Consider the following 18,135-nt stretch of genomic DNA (forward strand, 5'->3'; position numbering starts at 1 on the left):
TTCATCTTCTTAATAAGGTCTTGTACACAGTGAAAGTTTTTATTTTTAATGAAGTCCAACTTATTAATTTTTACGTTTATGGATCATGTTTTTGGTGTCAAGTCTAACAACTCTGGCTAGTCCTGGATACTGAAGATTTTCTCATTTTTTTTCCCTAAATGTTTAATAGTTTCACATTTTACTTTTAAGTCTTTGATCCATTCTGAGTTAATTTTGTGTCAGCAGTAAGACTCTGATCAAGGTTTATTTTATTGCCTATATGTGTCTTATTGCTACAGCACTAAGTTGAAATACCATCTAGCCTCCATTGATTGCATTTGAACTTCTGTCAAAATGTCAGTTGGGGATATTTATGTGCATCTATTTCTGTGTTCTCTGTTCTTTTCCATTGATCTATGTGCTTATTTGTCTAGTGATACCACACAGTCTTGAATACTGTAACCATATAAAGTGTGAAATTGGGCAGGTGGGTTAGTCTTACTTTATTGTTCTTTTTCAAATTGTTTTAGCTATTTTAGTTCCTTTGCCTTTTAATACACATTTTGGAATAATCTTATCTCGATCTACAAAAAAACTTGCTTGGATTTTGACAGAAACTGCATTATACCTGTATATCAACTTAAGGAAAAGTGACATTTTTATTATGTGGAGCCTTCCAATCCATGAACATCAATGTCTCTTCATTTATTTCCATTTTTTATCTCTTTCATCAGTGTGTGTATTTTAAGTATACAAATCTTGTTCATGTTTTGTTAGAGTCACATCTAAAATATTTCGTTTTTAAAAAACAATTTTAAAAAGTATTGTATGTTTAATTTTGTGGGTCCATATGTTCAATTACTAGCATATATTCATATAACTGCCCATCTATGTTCTTTTAGTGACAAATTCAGTTTTCTTTCATATGAGAATATGTTGATTTTTTTCTTTATTTATGCCTGCTTTCACTGGGCATAGAATTCTGGGTTGATGTATCTTTTCTTTCAGCACCTGAGAAATATCATGTTATTTCTTCTGGCTTCTATGGTAGCTGATGAGGAATCTGCTGTTTTTGAATTGTTTTTCCTCTGTAGGTAAGGTGTCTTTTATTCTGGGTGCATTCACAATTTTTCTTTGCCCTTAGTTTTCAGAAATTCAATCATGATATGTCCTGGTGTGGGTTTCATTGTTTTTTTTTCCTGTTTGGAATTCACCAGTTTCTTGTATATGTAGGTTTATGTCTCTTGCCAAATTCAGAAGCCTTCATCCATTATTCCTTCGAGTACTTTTTAGCCCTGACCTCTTGTTCTTCTCCTTCCTGAACTCTCAAGACATGAATATTAGATACTTTGTTATCATTCCACAGATTTTCAAGGCTCAGTTCATTTTTTTCAGTATATATTTCTCTTCCTTTTTTTGTTTGTTTTAATTTTTTTCTTCAGTTTTTGGTGACAGGCACAGTGCCCGGACATGATGGAAATTCAGTAATTATTGAATGGAATTAAATTGATATGCTTATTAGTACTTAATGGGACTTATATGAGGTTTTCAATGTAACATTATATACCTAGGAAAATGTAAATTAAAAAATCAAAAATTAGAGGGAGAAAGAGTTTTTCTCAGAGAGTGAAAAGGCTGTTTTGTCAATGGTTCACCCTTGAACTAAAACAGAAGCAGGCTGAACAGAGTAAACACATTTCAAGGAAAGAGTATAAATGTTTATTCTATAATAAATGCCACAGAAAGTTACAAGAACAAGTCCATTTGGAAACATAAAAAGAATGTGAATTGTGTTTAGAGGCCAAAAAGTCTGCTGAAAAAGTAGATGAAAGAATTCTTGTCAAATGGAATAATTTCATCTCTTAGAGTCAGGAAAAGGGAACAAGAAAAAGTAGACTTCAAAATACATACTTGATACTGGTCATGGGAGAGAAAGAGAAAAAGAAAGAAAAGGGGTTTATAGTCTTCGGCTGATCTTTTCTTTAGCAGGTCAAGTCTGTGTCCTGAGCTTGCAGCACTGCCTGTGAAGGGGTGAACCTTGGCGTGAAGGGTGCCTATTGAATTTTGAACAGTGTGATATACACAGGATAGCAGATGCTTCCACCCCATGAGAAAACTGTAATTTATGATTGTAAGACAGGAAGAGAAAATCTCAGGGAAATCCAGAACACATCTGCTCAGATGTGAGTGAAAAGGGAACATGCTGAGATGGAAGACCACCAGTGAATGTGTATAAACGATGGTAAATATTTATCAAATATACTCTGTGTGCTGGGGACTGCACTGTGAGCTCTACATGTATTACATCATTTGACCTATTATGACTGGTGTCTATGTCATGATATTCATGTCGGGATATAGAAGCTACAACATTCTGGTAGGTTTCCTGCTACTTTCTGTCTTCCCGGGTTGGCAGTGGGGAGTTGTATGTTTGGGCTGGGAGAAGAGATAATTTATACTCCACTGCGGTGCTTTCTGTTACGGGTAGAACTGTCCCCCTAAAATTCATTTGTTGGAGTCTTCATCCCCTGTACCTCAGAATATGACCTTATTTGGAAATAGGGTCGGTGTAGAGGTAATCAGTTAAGATGAGGTAACACGGGAGTTGGCTAGAACCTAACTTTGGTTGTTTAAGGCACCCACGTCGTGGCACTTTGTTCTGGTAGCCCCAGCAATCTAATATACTTTCCCTGGGGCACTGACTTTCATGATTTTGAGGGTCATGTATCCTTTTGAAAATTTAAATAGAACAAAGGAAGTCCTTTCTCAAAAAATGCAAATAGCCACAATTTCACGAGTTCACAGATGTTCCGCAGTCCATCTACAGATCCCACCCACTTCCAGGTCAGACTAAGAACCTTTGTCCTAGAGTCCATGTGACCTCACCAGACCCCTTTCTTAGGCAATGCGTCCTGAACACATGGCCCTGCACTGAACGTTTCCCATTAAAAGAACCACTCTTTACTGTGTGACGGCATCTTACAGCAACAGAAGGCAATTCTACCCTTAAGAGCTGGTCCCGTGGAGCTGTGACTCACATCACAGCATTCATCTTAGAAATACTGTGGGCCTTGCCATAGTCCCCTGCTAAAATGTACAGCTGCTTTTCTATATCCTTTTTCTTTTCTTGATTAAAACAATCTTTCTCTTGTAATTGTGCCATGTAATTTATAGGGCGAGGGTAGAAATAGGTGGGGTAAGCTGTTGCTGTTTTGGTGTGCTTTTGGGAAAGAACTTGAGCTCAAAGGGACTACTCTGATTTATATTTAAAACTCCAAATATAATTTTGGGGGGTGTGGGGTAAAAAGCACAGCAAAGAGACTGAGGAAGCGGTTCCTGGAAGGAGAGAAGGGCTCTTGCAGAGGATATGAGAAGAAGCCAAAAACTCACTTTGCTTCCTTCACACTCTCCTTGGCACCGCGAGGGTTTGCAAATATTCTGGGTCTCACGTCGTCTGTTCTGTATGCATGAGGCCGTAAGGCTTTATGAAGAGAAACGTAAAAACCACCTGCCTACATCCTTCCTGTGTGTGTTTGTAGCTGTGTCTTGCTCTCTAGGGGAGGGCTTTCCCTTCCTGCTCAAATAAGCCGTATCTCTGTTATTGTGGCGAGAACTCTGCAAAACTGTGTCTTCTGTTGTCCTTTTTCTAGCCACCAATAGAACTGCCCTTGCCATGGCTCCATGTCATCCTTGAAGGATGCCTTCTACCTGTGTTTATATAAGTTTTCTCTGTCGTTCACTTTGAGAAAGAGATCCTTTATCTTAACGTTGCCAATGCCCCTCATATATTGACTCACACGAGTGAGTCTATGTTGTTCAGCTGTCATTACTGTCGTCAAACTAACATTAAACACAGTCTGGCAGATAATCTGGTCCTGCACATGGAATGAGATTTCAGAAACCCCATTGCTCCTGCCATTTGCTGTCATGGGATAGAGGGATCGTCATTTAGGGTCCTTCCTCTCATGCAGCTCTTCCCCAAGACTGGCCTCTCTGTCTGGAGTGATCAATGATTTGTGCCTGTAGAGATCCTGCTTACTTTTAACCATCTAATGATGACCATGCTGCCTCCAGGAAGCCCTTGTAGATCTCTCAACTGTAGGGGGTTTGGACATTTTATAATTTTCCTCAGTTCATAGTATGATACTCATCATGCATCTACCTTATGCCTATGACACTGGAAGGTCCAGAGGACAATGCGTGGCCTTCCTCATTTTGTGGTCTTTCTTAGTGCTTCACACAGGATGCTCACAGCAGGATGCTTTGAATTTTTTTTTCCCTGAAGCCTTTCTTACATTAATCAGAATTTGGGTTGACTTTTGAATTTGAGGTAGAAAGTAGTTTTTTCAGGTGCAACTTCAAGAATATAGGCAAAGGGACATGAAAGGAGATGCCAGTCAATATGATTTACTGAGATCTTACAGTATGCAGTGAAAATGTAGTGGGAATTTATAAGACAGGAAAATAGAGATTAAGGAAGGAAGTTGGGATAGGGGACATTTAGAATAAGATAAAGATTGTAAAATATTTAGATTTATATAGCAATTGGCTTTCAAGGAACTTAAGGGAATTACAGTAATACAGGCATAGATCAATCTGTTTCTATAAATTTCATATCACCAGAAACAACACAAATACCCGAACCAAGTAAGAATTCAGTTATTGTGGGATGAAGATGTGAAGTACTTGGAATTTTGGAAGAAAGAGCGTTGATTAAGGAAGACTACTGGATGACACAAGGAGGGTAGCGAAAACCTTGGTTCTAGATTTTAGCCTTACTCAGTTTAAGGATGCTAGATGGAGGAGAGGAGTATACAATAATGGTAAAAGCTGATCAGATTATGATCTTCTCAGTAAAAAGGCAGATATGATGTTAGTATAAATGCAGATTATCAGCCCCTGGCTATAATCTGCTCCGTTACAGAAGTAGCAGCACTGCCCTTCCCAAAACTTGTGTTTTAGATATTCTATAATCTAACAAATCTGATAGTGGGAACTTTTCTTATTGCAGTAAAAACACCTGAAATGAGATCTACTCTTTTAATAAATGTTAAAGTGGACAATACAATGTTGCTAACCATAGCCACAGTGTTGTACAGCATATATATGGAACTTAATCATCTTGTGTTAACTTCTTTTTAAGACGTGCTTCTAGGCTGCTGTAAATCAAGACAGCCATTTCTTTCCTTAGGTCTCTCACTCTAGCTTCAAAAGAAACTCTGAATAATCCAGGGTGAGTAACCCTAACATAAGGCTGATAGTGTTCTTTTTCTCTGGGTGCACAAACGTGGGTACAGGAAGTTGTACAAAGGGACAGAAAATTATAGTGAAGGTGGAGGAGAGAAATAGCTCAGTGTCATTCTTATCAAAAACCAACTATCTACGTGTTGGTAAACAGCCCCATGGTGGGAAACTGGTGTGTGGGGAATGAGAAGGGCGATTTGGCTGAGAGCAGTGAGAAATGGGAGAAGAGGAGAGTAGGAGATAAGATCTGAGGGGGGTCCAGGGCCAGATCAGGAGGTGGTAAGCAGTTTGGGTTTGATTCTAAGTGTGATGCTTAGATGCTGGAAGCTTTTGAATAGAGGAGTGACATAACCTGATTTAGTTTTTACAAGCTCTGTCTGCCTGCTCCATGGAGAATGACATGTGGGAGGGCAGGCAGAGAAGCAAGCTGACTAGTGGGGAGGCTACTGCTTCCCCCTTGTTGAGGTGACAGTCAGTGATAACATATAGGATGGTAGCGGGAAGGCAGCAAACATGACTGGACTTGGGAAATGTTTTGATTGATCTAAGCTGACAAGACTTGCCGATAGATAAATTGCAGGGGAGGTGGAGAGAAAATTCAAAGATGGGTTTTTGGACTCAGTAACTGAGTTAGTAAGAGAAGACTGAAAGGAGCAGGCTCTGGAGGGCTGATGAAGGCTGCTGCTTTGGGTAGATGCCTAATAGACACCCAATGGGGGTGACAAGTAAGCTGTTGGATATCTGAGCCTGAGATTCAGGGGTAGGTCAGGGCTGGATATATACATTTGGTAGTCATTAACAGAGAGATGGTATTTGCATGCAAGGTCTAGATGAGGCCATATGGAAGAGTGTTGATAGAAGAGAGAATGGAGCCCTGGACTGAGTCTTGGGCACTTAAGTATTTAAAGATAGAAAGAGAAAAAGGAGCAAGCAAGCAAAGAAGCCTGAAAAGGAGAGGCTGCTGAAGGAGCAGAAGAATTAGGAAGGTAGATGTCAAAGACAAAAACATGGTAAATGCTGCTAGCAGGTTGAGAAAGATGAAGTTGGAGAGGTGACCACTGGGCAGGGCAAGATGGACATGCTGATAAATTGAAGTGTTGAGTAGATAGTAGGAGGTGAGGAAACTGAAACAGCTATGTCAACTGGTTTTAGCTATAAAGGGAGCAGTGGGTAGAAACAAGGAAAATGTATCCATTGTAACAGGAGGGAAAGTAGAAGTTAAGGGTATGGATGCAGGTCGGGGTTGACTTGATATTGAAAACAAGAAGTTGTTATCTTCAGATTACAAGAAAAAATGGAAAACAATTGTACTTTTCTTTTCAAAAGCATCCATCACCATATTGTTTCCTTGATGAAATGTTAGGTCACAGACGAATGAAAACAGCCGTGCGGCTTGTGAATACTCCCTTGGTGTAAGTTTGTTTCCATGTTTCATGTTCACACACAAGTATGTTTAAACCAGTCATTTTAGTTTTTAGAAAAGCTTTCTAGTCAATTCCATGCAAAAAGTACATAATACAAGCATATTTAAAAAGTTTTAAATTGCTGTTTGGCATCGACATGGAATGTAATTATGCTTCGATTACTATCTTCTGTCCCACATATCTCTCTGTAAATATAAAAAAATGCAACAGTGGAATATTCAGTGGTAACAGGTGATTCTATGAACGGTTATTCTTCTGAGCTGTTACGTAGTAATCATAAATAAACAAAACTCAGCTTGCTTTAGTCAGTCTCTTCAGATTGCAATATTCAGAATTTTAATGCTGTGTTCACCTCTGCTTTGCTCAGTAACAGTGGACTGGCAACTGAACTATTCCATGACCACTGTAATAAATAAAATTGTTGATGAAGGAAAAGCATTTTAAGAACTCAGTGTCTTCTTAATGAAGCGGTATTAATACATTTTCTTCCAATGTTTGTATCATAGTTAAATACATATAACACAGAATTTACCGTGCTAACCAATTTTAAATGAAGAGTTCGGTGGCATTAAACACATTCATGTTGTTGTGCAACTATCACCACCATTCATATCCAGAATTCTTTTCATAAAAATAGGAAATGCCTCCTGAATTTCTACAACATCATTGAGCAGGTGTCATGCTAATCTTCTGTGTATTGTTCCAATTTCAGTCTATGTGCTGCTGAAGTGAGCACCAGTACACAGTCTAATAAAAACACTTTTTTACACTAAAGAAGAAGAAAATTACAGAGACTGTGCCTCTGACAAGCAAGATCTATTTGATGATTATTGTGAAAATAAGGGCTTTGATCTATTCCACAATGCTTGGTATCAGAGAGTTGAGGCACGGAAGGGGACTAAAATACCTTTCGATTCTACACTCAAAGGCAGGATGTAGGAAAAGCTTGTCAGATCCAAAATGATCTTTTCTGTATTTTCCTAGTTTATCTGATCGAAAATGAAACAATTGAAAAATGACTCAAACCCAGATTAACTGAGTTCTTACTATATGCCAGGCACTGTGCTAAATAATATACAATGCATTGTCCAGCTTCATCCAAAAAGAATGCAATGAGGTAATTCTCTTATTTTCATTTTAAAGATAGTAAAACTAGGAGTCAGAAATGGCAGGATAATTAACTACCCGTGGTCTCACAACCATTGTGAGTGAAGGAGGTAGCTCTGGGTCAGTCTGACTGCACAGCTCTTGCTCTTGACCTCTGTGATCTGTTGTGTTGACTTCGAAGTGATGGCAGACCACATCTGCCCCCAATTTTTTTCAATTTATGGCCTTAGACAATCTCCCCAAACACATCCCATTCTTATGAACATACCATTTATTTGCTGGACAATGGTACCTCTTCCAGGTTTTGCACTGGACCCTCACACGTATTTCTAAGTGTTTTACAAGCAAACATTTTCTCTATGACTGCACTCAAGATCTGTGGTTTGGGAGGATGGGGAAAGATTTCATCAGCGTTCTGCAGTGCGGTTTCTCTGTATTCATGCTCATCACTGCTGACTTCTGAGATGATGGCTTTGAAATTAGAACATCTCTTGAACTATAACTGCTATGCCAGAAGACATCATTTAGAATTCAGTTTCGGCTCTGATATACAAACATGCCTGCATCTACATTCTGATCCTAACACCTGTTATGCACTAAGAGATATATCTACATCCAGAATTTGCCCTAATGGAGCCGGGTTATCATATACTATCTAATTCAGGAAGCCCTTAAATATTTGTTAGCCATTGGTGAAGTTTCTGCTTGCTTTACTCAGACTTTGTTTTGTGACTCCTGCTACTGTTACCTGGGAAGAACTCTCCGCTGTGGAAAGAGCATGGTTTTGGAAGACACCTGACCCTGGTTTGATTTTGAATGCTCTATTTTTTGCATATAATGCACAGTTATGTTCAGCTTTTTTAAATTTCTAAGATTACAGATGTAATTTTAGATTTGCCTATGATCAAGTAGAGGTTTATACAGCTGAGTGGAAATATATTTCATGTTTGTTGCTGGGGGGTGTAGTAGAGGGGCTTGGTAAAGGGCTTTAGTCTTGCCCCAACCAATCTATGCGGTAAAAGAAGCTGGTCTGGGTGAGCGCTCTGTTCCTCTCATGCTTCCTTCCTTCATGCACTCCTCTTCCTTCCTCTGAGCATCTTCCCCCCGCAGGCCTGCCCAGCCACAGATATCATCCCATAGATCAGGTTAGATGCACGAGGGCAGGTGGGCAGGAGGCTGCAAGTAGGGAATGACTTTCCTAATCACCTTCCTTTTACTCCCCTCCTTACGCACTGGATTCTGTGCTACTGGAAAAGGTAGACAACTCTGCTGTCTCAGAAGCCAGGCTGACTTTTCATTTACCATTTTGCAAATACTGAGAGAATTGCTTTTTATTTATTTAAGAAAGTGTGGTATATACATACAATGGAATACTATTTGGCCTTAAAAAGGAAGGGAATTCTGCAATGTACTACCTACATATGAATGAACCTTGGGAACATTACGCTCAGTGAAATAACCCCATCACAGAAAGACAAATATTGCACGGATCCACTTATACAAAGTATCTACAGTAGTCACATTCATAGAACCAGAGTGGAATGGTGGTTGCAGGGGCTGAAGGGAGGAGGGAATGGGGAATTACTAAACAATGGGCAGAACGTTTCAGTTATGCAAGATGAATAAATTCTGGAGAGCTGCTGCACAACACTGCACCCGTAGTCAGCAATGCTGAATTTAAGAGGCTAGATCTCATGTTAAGTGTTCTTGCAGCAATAAAATAAAATTTAAAAAGCTTCTTTTTAAATCTAGATTTCCAGTGCAGAACGCTAGATTGCACTTGGGTTATGCTCAAAGCTCCAAAATGCATCTGGTCTCTCTAATCTGGCAATTTTTCACATCCAGAAAGTAAGTTAACTGTGTGGAGCTGAAGAGCTGAATTTCTGGGGCTTGGTTTGCTCTTTCAGGTTATGTCACCCAGAAAAAAATTTCCAACTAAGTACCATAAACAAAATATTGTCTTCAAATCAGGGCTTTTCTTAAATAAATAAACTGAATTCTTAAAGATACATGTTATTTCCCATGTTATCATTTGGGAGATGAAATACTACTTTGAAATTTGAGTCTCCTCCTCTTGCCCCCAACTTTCAATTATTTTCTGAAGTTTGTGCCAAATATAATTCTTGGTCAAGCAGACGATGTTTCTTCAACATGAGCAATTCTCAATGTTTTCAGCTTTTAATTTTGTTGCCTCAATTTTTATTGTAATTTGGGTTTTCTGAGGCAGAATTGTTTTAAATGAGCACAGAAGTTTCCATTGTTTGGTGTCCTACAAAATGAGCACGCCTGAGTTGCAACCATTAAAGGCCTTCCATGGGTCAGTTTTTGTTATTGTTCCCCTGTCCGGTCCCCCACCTAAACTTTATTTTATACGAGTGAGCTAAGAAGAAGCAACTATTATTTGACCAATTTATTTAAATAAAAAATGAGTGACTAAGTGTCTCCCAGAAAGATGGCCGGAGGTGTTTTTAAATTCTGAATGCTACAACTAAATTTAGCCGAAGTGCACTGCTTTCTGAATGCTTCCAAAATGGAACACTGTGCTTTTGATTGTTGCTTTGGGAGCCTCATTAAGACTTTAAAAGGTCAAAGGAACAAGGACTGGAGCAAAATACATTCATTTGTAATACACACAGCACAATCAAAATGTAGAAATCCACCACTTACACCATGTTTCTGCTGGGATATTTGTGTAGTACTCTTTTTGTGGGTAGCTGATGTGTCTAAACAGTTGCATTTACTCTACCAAGTGTCTACAATATTGTTACTAGTGGAGAAATATTTCACATGGCCAATTGTTTGCTTCATAAACTAATTTCTGAACAGAGGGTGATGTCAGAATCAGATATTTTGGCCATAAAATAAAATCACTTCCCTCATAGGTTTAAACTTTCTTAAGAGATTCTTCATAGGGCCTCTGCTCTAACACATTACAAATGTCATGAGATGAAGAGAGAACGCAATGATTTGGGCCCCTGGAAAGTTGCCCTTGAAGGATGACATCAGATTTTGATAAAGAATATATTGAGAGTACAAACTATCTTAAAACTCAGTTTTCCCAGAAGAGTCTCATCTAGCCCGAATTCAATTTTCTCAGGAACATTCCAGTAATTTGTTTCTGCTCCTAAGAAGATTATTTTCATGTGATATCCTATAGAGGAATCAGTGGGAGCTTTCCTTTAGTTTGAAGTCAGCCTTTAGTATCTTCTTTCCCTAACATATTAAGAGGATAGCATAATTTTAAGCACCTTGCTACTTGGTTTTTCACATTCTATATTTTAGCTTTTATTTTCTTTGGCTCTTGAGTGTCTCAAAAAATTATAATGAAATAACCCCAGAACTTTCCTTTTTGTGTCCATAATTGACTCTTACAATATTTGATATTCTTATAAGGATTAAGACCTACCATATTTCAGGCACTGGTCCAGGTGCTAACAATTCACCAGTGAAATATGGATAAAAATCCCTGTCTACATAGACCTTTCGTTTTTGTATATATATCTATACCTAAGTTTACCTTTTCTACCCTCAACCTCCAGCAAAAGTTCCCCAAATTATCACCCATCTTAGAATTTTAAAGATTGTGTAACTTTTTGAAGGAATCACTATGAATTATTTTCAGTCTGTGGATACAGTGTTCATGGTACTCCTTGGAGGGGAGGACTAAATCAACGCTATTTAATGTTTTTATCAATGAGCAAGATCAGTGATTCTTAACTGTGTCCTTTGGAGCACCCGTGTCTCAGTCCCTGAGATCTACTTCATAGCTCCTGATTCACAATCTCAAGGTGAAGAACAGGAATATGCATTTTAAACAAGTAGTCCAAGTGATCCTTACACATGCTGAAGTCTTCGAATTACTTACTAATTTAGACAAAAAGATGAAAAAAAGATCTTAAATTAGAAAATGACCACAAGCAACTAGACAAAGAGGACTGACCTCATGTATTCTTGGTACATAAAATGCTGTGAAAGGGCAAAACAGTTATTTTCTGAGCAACTGGCACCAGAATCTCTCCTAGAGAGAAGATTGTTTCTTGTTAAGAAAATACTTTGATGTCTGCATGGAGAGACAACATAATAAGCCTATGAGAATAAATGCCACTGAGGCACAAAGAAAAAACAAAATTGAAACAAGATTGGAGGACACTGAATATACATACAGAGAACCATACATCACAGGGGGAGGCTGGCTGCTGATGGCAATGACCTAGAGGATGTCTAAGACTGAATTTTTAGGCCTTTGTGTGGTTGTGAGATAAACTCCTTTTTTCTTCCCAAATATTCAGTGATGGCTGCTACACACGCAGAACCTGATGTGAGTCGTTTTCATAGGAATCAAATTAAATCAGTGGAGGTCTCTGTCGAGGTTAAAATGGAGTGGTGAGGATGAAGGAACAACTAGCAATCAGAAGTTGGGCAGAAGATGGTGGATTAAGAATGGAGAAATCAAGGCCAGAGAGTTAGGAGAAACGACTGGGAATTTTCAGAAATTCAGAGGAAGACATTAATCTTGCCATAGAATGAGGAACGGAGGGGTTGAAGTTAATTTTGTATGGATCTTGAGGCATAGGAAGACCCAAGAGGATGTTTGGCATTATGTTTAGTGACCATTTTATGTGATTATGCCTTATCTTTTTGAATAGGTTTTGGGTTTCTAGTTAGCAGGGTATTCTTGTCTTTTTAAAAAAATTATTAACCACTTTTCTGCATGTTTTATATTTTACACACTGTAGGCTGCCACATAGTTATTGAAATTTTTTGGTGCTAAAGTGAAAAGTGTAGTGAATAGTGAATGAAAAGTGTCCTAGATTTATGATCTTTAAGTTATTCCCTTGTGGACCTTTTAAATTCTGGGCCCTTAAGTCTTACAGACAATTTCAGAAAATAATTTGTCTAAGCCTCTATTTCTAGAATGTCTGAGTTATTTAATATTTACTATTTCCGTGGAATGAAATGGTCATTCACTTGAAATAACATCTATAAACTACTTTTCTATATGAAAATGTATGATACTTCAATTTCCCAAAGTTAGTTTAATTTCCCAGCAAGCATTTCAGACCTTATATGTGCTCTAAAGCCTAATGATTATTTTAACTTTGTGAGTTAAAAATTTGTGGCTCAGTTCATTACATTTTTAATACTGGAAGTACATTTACTTTCCTATGAGGATTCTAAATATTTAGAGTAATTATTCTTGGCATCTAGAATTTTGTTGGAGGATGCATTAAAAAAAATACTACTTGGCACCTCTTATGGGTAAAGAAATCAAGGCATAAATAAGTGGATAAGGCACAGAATAGCATTTAATTTTTGGAATTCTGGTCATAACTAACAGTAATTTCCATGCTGTGAGAATTTCCTTTAAATCTTTTTCATCTGCAAGAGAGCTTTTGTGTTGATCTTACGTATATTAGTTTCATGTTTTACAACAATGCCTTGACATAAGTTAGTCATTCCTCAGTATCCCCTAGGATACTAGAGATTCCAAAATTTGTAGACGCTCAAGTCCCTTATAGCACATCCTCCCATATACTTTAAATCATCTTTAGATTACTCATAATACCTAACACAATGTTCATGCTAAATAGTTGTAAATACAATGTAAATTGCTATGTAAATAACTGTTGAGCATGCTGCAAATTCAAGTTTTGCTTTTTGGAAGTTTCTGGAATTTTTTTTCCTGACTATTATTGATCTGTGTTTGGTTGAACCTGAGGATGTGGAACCAGTGGGTACTGAGGACCTGACTGTATATGCACATAAGTCAGTAAGTCATTTGCACATAAGTAATCTGCACATAAGTCATTTGCATTATGCTTTTATAACCAACCATCTTGTGTGACAGGAAATATTGTTTCCACTTTATACACAAGTGTGCCAGGCAGATTTTGAGATGACCTCCAATGATCCACAATTCCTTCTTGATTATTTGACTGTGGGCTGGACCTAGTGACTCATTTCTAAAGAATAGAATATGGCAAAAGTGATGGGATGTCATTTTTAAGATTAGATTACAAAGAAAAGGTAGCTGCCATTTTCCATTTCCTTTCTTTCTCTCTCATGGGCTTTCTTTGAAGGAAGCCAGCTGCTACGTTGTGAGCTGTCCTAAGGAGAGGTCCATGAGATAAGGAACTCATACCTCCAGTCAATGTCCAATGAGGACCTGAGACTCGCCAACAGCCATGTAGGTGGTTTGGAATTGTACCCTGTGGAGCCTTGATATAACTACATCTACACTTTGATTCTAGCCTTGTGAGATAAACTGAGCCAGAGGCATCCAGCAAAGCTGCATTTGGATTCCTGACACAGAGATAATAGGTAATAAATATTCATTTTTTAAGCTGCTACATTTTGGGGTAAATTGTCTTAGTCCTTTCAGGCCACTATAACATAATACCACAAACTGGGTAGTTTATAAACAACAAAACTTTATTTCTCTCAGTTATGAAGACTGGGAAGTCCAAGATCTAGGGGCCAGAAGTTTTGGTGTCTGGTGAGACTCACTTCCTGATTCATAGGGCATCTTCTTATTGTGTCCTCACATGGTGAGAGGGTAAGAAGGCTGGGTGGGGTCTCTTTCATAAGGGCACTCATCCCATTCACGAGGGTTCTCCCATCATGACCTGCTCACTTCCCAAAGACCCCACCTCCTCATACTGTCACCTTTGGAGGTTAGGACTTCAACAAATGAATTTTGGGAAGACACAAACATTTAGTCTATAGTATTTGTTATACAGCAATAGATGACTAATACATGAGGAAGCTGAATCCCAGAAAGGCCATATGATTTGAACAAGGTATCACACAAAGAATTGAAAACTTAAGTGTTTTCTGATCACTTGGTCAGCGAAAGGCTCTCTGAGAAGCTGGCACTAAATAGATACCTAAAGGAAGTGAGCCATGTGAACATTTGGGGAATAGGTGTTCAGGCAGAGAGACAAGCAAGGGCAAACGCTCTGTCATGAGAACACTGGAACAGCATCAAAACCAATGTGGATAGAGAAGAATGAACTCGAGAAAGATGTAGGGGATGAGGTCAAAGAGACAGGCAGAGGCCAGATAATGCAGAGCTTCTAGCCACGGTAAGGACTTTAGATTTTGTTCTAATTCTAATGGAAGGACATTAGGGTATTTTAAACAGAGAAGTGATATAATTTGATGCACTTTTTTATATTTGTGGAGAACAGAAAGAAAACAACAGGAGGAAAGACCTAATAAAAAGATTTACTGAGGCTGGTAACTTGCCTGGCTGAGTGGTAATGATAGCTTGGACTAGAGACGTGGGAATGGAAGTGGTAGTAAGTGGTGGATTGAGTGCTTGGAAATAGAAGTAGTTTTCATTTCTGGTTGCTTCTATCGACATTTTGTCAAAGAGCATGCATTTCTGGAAGGGAGGTTTAATTATGACCAGAGAGCAATCTAGGTTTTTGATCACTGGAATTTAATGGTTTTGAAATTATGGCTGTACTCTGCTTTAACCAAATTTGATGAGCAGTCTTGATTCAAGGCACTCAGGTGTTTGAGAAGACTTGGACTCCAGGTATGTCTAAAGGCAGGTAATGCAGGTTTGGCATTCTCCTTAGATTTTGAGCAGATGACCATATAGTGTTAGAAAGAGCCAACACTTACTTCTTTACTTTTCCCTGTGCAACCTGGACTTAAGTTGGCTTTTGTTTTCCTCTCATTTCCTTTTGACCAGCTTTTTGGGGAAGATTCCAGAGAAGTCTCCCAGCATTCACATTTTATAACTATTCTTTTTCAGAGAATGGGTATGTATGTATGTGTATACACACATGCGAACACATACAGGGAAGAGATGGCACAATCTCTACTTGATTTTCCTGTGTTTGAGAACACACATTCTAAGTAATATGCAGAGGTTTAAGTTTAGATGTTGGTTGAGATCCCCAGGGAGCTGAACACTGGCACTTTTATTTTGAAATGTCCTATTCCTGTCTCATCAGCTTAACCTCCCATAATTTTTTTTCTCAAAGGTGAACTAGAGTCTTTCATTCTTTTCATCTGTCCCACCAGGAGGCCTAGAATTGAACACATTTCAGGAGAGCTCTTTGTATACTTGATTTTTTCACAAGCTTTGTTTTGTAAAAAAAAATAAATAAATAAAAATAAAAATTCATCTGGTAATTTTGAGTCTTTTCATCTTAAAGGAAGAAATTATGTGGTAAAATTTCAATAAGCAGCTCTGAAATATATCTCCCTTTTGATAAGTGTAATTGCCTTTTTCAGATTTCAGAAATAAGGTCTAATATGTATTCAATACGAATGATATGAAAAACTCATTCATCCACAGGGTGCGATTCAGATTTAGAGTAAAACATCCAAAAAACCCACAGATCAACTTCCTCAATAATAAATTCATGTAAACTATGGATTTTAAAATAAATACATTCTTGGGGAATAAAATAAATGACATTTGAGAAGTTACTAATTGTTTGTAGAGGCACTGTTTATGTTAAATGCATTATGCTGAGTGAAAGAAGTCAGACAAAGGCAGGTACTGTATGATATCACTTATATGTGGAATCTAAAAAAATACAATAAAGTAGTGAATATAATAAAAAAACCAGACTCACAGATATAGAGAACAAACTATTGGTTACCAGTAGGGAGTGGGGGAGTGGGAGGTACAAACTACTGGGTGTAAGACAGGCTCAAGGATGTATTGTACAACACAGGAAATGTAGCCAATATTTTGTAAAAACTGTACATGAAATGTAACCTTTAAAACCTGTATGAAAAATAAATGCAGTTTAAGCAGTATTTTCCCAGCATTTTACCAACTAAGATCTCTTACCCTCTTCATCATTCCTTGATCATCTACTACATTTAATCCATCCCAAATGAGTAAAGGTCCTGCAGACTGTTGGTTGAATCTACCTACAGAACAGGCATTTCACATAGAAAACATACCTTATTTTCATTCTCTCAGATGTGAGAAACATCATATCATGATGGAAATTGGAATAATTCCAGCCTTAGAAGTGTCCTCTAGAATTCCCAGATGTCATGAATTCTCACTTCGGAGTGGAGGGATCATAATTTATAAACTGCTAGGGAGTAAAAAGGGTTAAACACCCATTACATTGGGTGTTAAAAAGTAGATGTATATTTTGTGCTTTTCCTCATTATACAAAAGCAAAGGTTTTTCATTATGCTAGCACAGTAAATTTATTATTTTCAGGCTAGTGCCTCAACTTCTGGAACACAGAATTAATGGGCTCTTGGAAATCCTCTCTGAATCTCCCAGAGTTAATGGTGGTTCTTCTCATCTGTCATCTTAAATTGTAGTATGTCTCCCAGATGCATTAAAGCAAACAGACATTCTAAACTTCTTTGCATTCCCATTGGCACCAAGCAAAAAAAAAAAAAAGTAAAAAATTAGTTCTTTACAAGAAAACTCCAAAACTGGAAGCCCTGACTATAAACTTGGACGTCACTCAGGTTTGCCAACCAACTCTTTCAGACTGCAAATGACACATTTCTTTATAGAGCTATTTAGATAATAATGGAAGGTTTAATGACTTGTTTTCTAAACTAGCAACCAATGTCAAGCCTGTGAGTTTGATGACTGCTTTTAAAATGATCCGTTTGCAAAAAAAACCCAAAAAACAAAAAACTGTTTGCATCTGTTTTCTGGTGAAATAATTAAAATTGGAAGTGATAAGAATATGTTAATCTTCAACATTACACTTGTTTTTGGTCATATTTTGAGAGAAGACTATTTTCTGATCCACAATTATGGCATTAAAGTCACTGAGAATGAATTAATTCATGGCTCCATGTATCTCTCTAGGAGAAAAGAGTAACAGAGAAGTTGTGTAAGTAATTTCATCATTTTATGTTGTCTCATGTTGGAACTGGACCCAGTTTAGCCTGGGGAGAATCCAAATCACTGTTGAAAAGAAACCAAGTTTGTAGTCAAAAAACACTGCTACATACAGCAAGTCCAAAGAATGAGGCAAGCCCAAGAATGGGGGAAAAAAATGAAGTTAGAAAGCTAGAGAAAAAGAGAATGTGAGAATGTAGTTTAAGGAACTGGTCCAGTACAGTGGTTTATAAGCAAGGTCAATCATTTTCAGATAGTTCCAGTATTCTCCTGCAGCGATAATGGCACATCAAAATGAGAGTGGGATTTATAGGAACAGCAAGACTCAAACCTTCACTGTCTCCACCCCTTACCCATAATTGCTATATTTCCTTCAGTGTTTATTTTTTCTTGGTACAAGATAGCTAAAAAGCTGAGTGACAGGGCAGTTAAACAGTGAGGTTTCCCTGACTTTGTCCTAGTCAATGCCTACCTTTTTGTATAGTTATCAATAGCATCCCCTTCACAATCCAGTTTCCTAGTTTGGATGAT

General features: G+C 37.9%; 1 non-coding gene across 1 annotated transcript; it reads right to left on the reverse strand.

Moving 5' to 3' along the window:
- Positions 1-7,276: 7,276 nt before the first annotated feature.
- LOC116665150 lies at positions 7,277-7,383 on the reverse strand. The gene has a single exon (XR_004321712.1). It is a non-coding gene; the product is annotated as a U6 spliceosomal RNA (small nuclear RNA).
- Positions 7,384-18,135: the final 10,752 nt, after the last annotated feature.

Source organism: Camelus ferus, chromosome 7, assembly GCF_009834535.1.
Source record: "Camelus ferus isolate YT-003-E chromosome 7, BCGSAC_Cfer_1.0, whole genome shotgun sequence".
NCBI lineage: Eukaryota > Metazoa > Chordata > Mammalia > Artiodactyla > Camelidae > Camelus > Camelus ferus.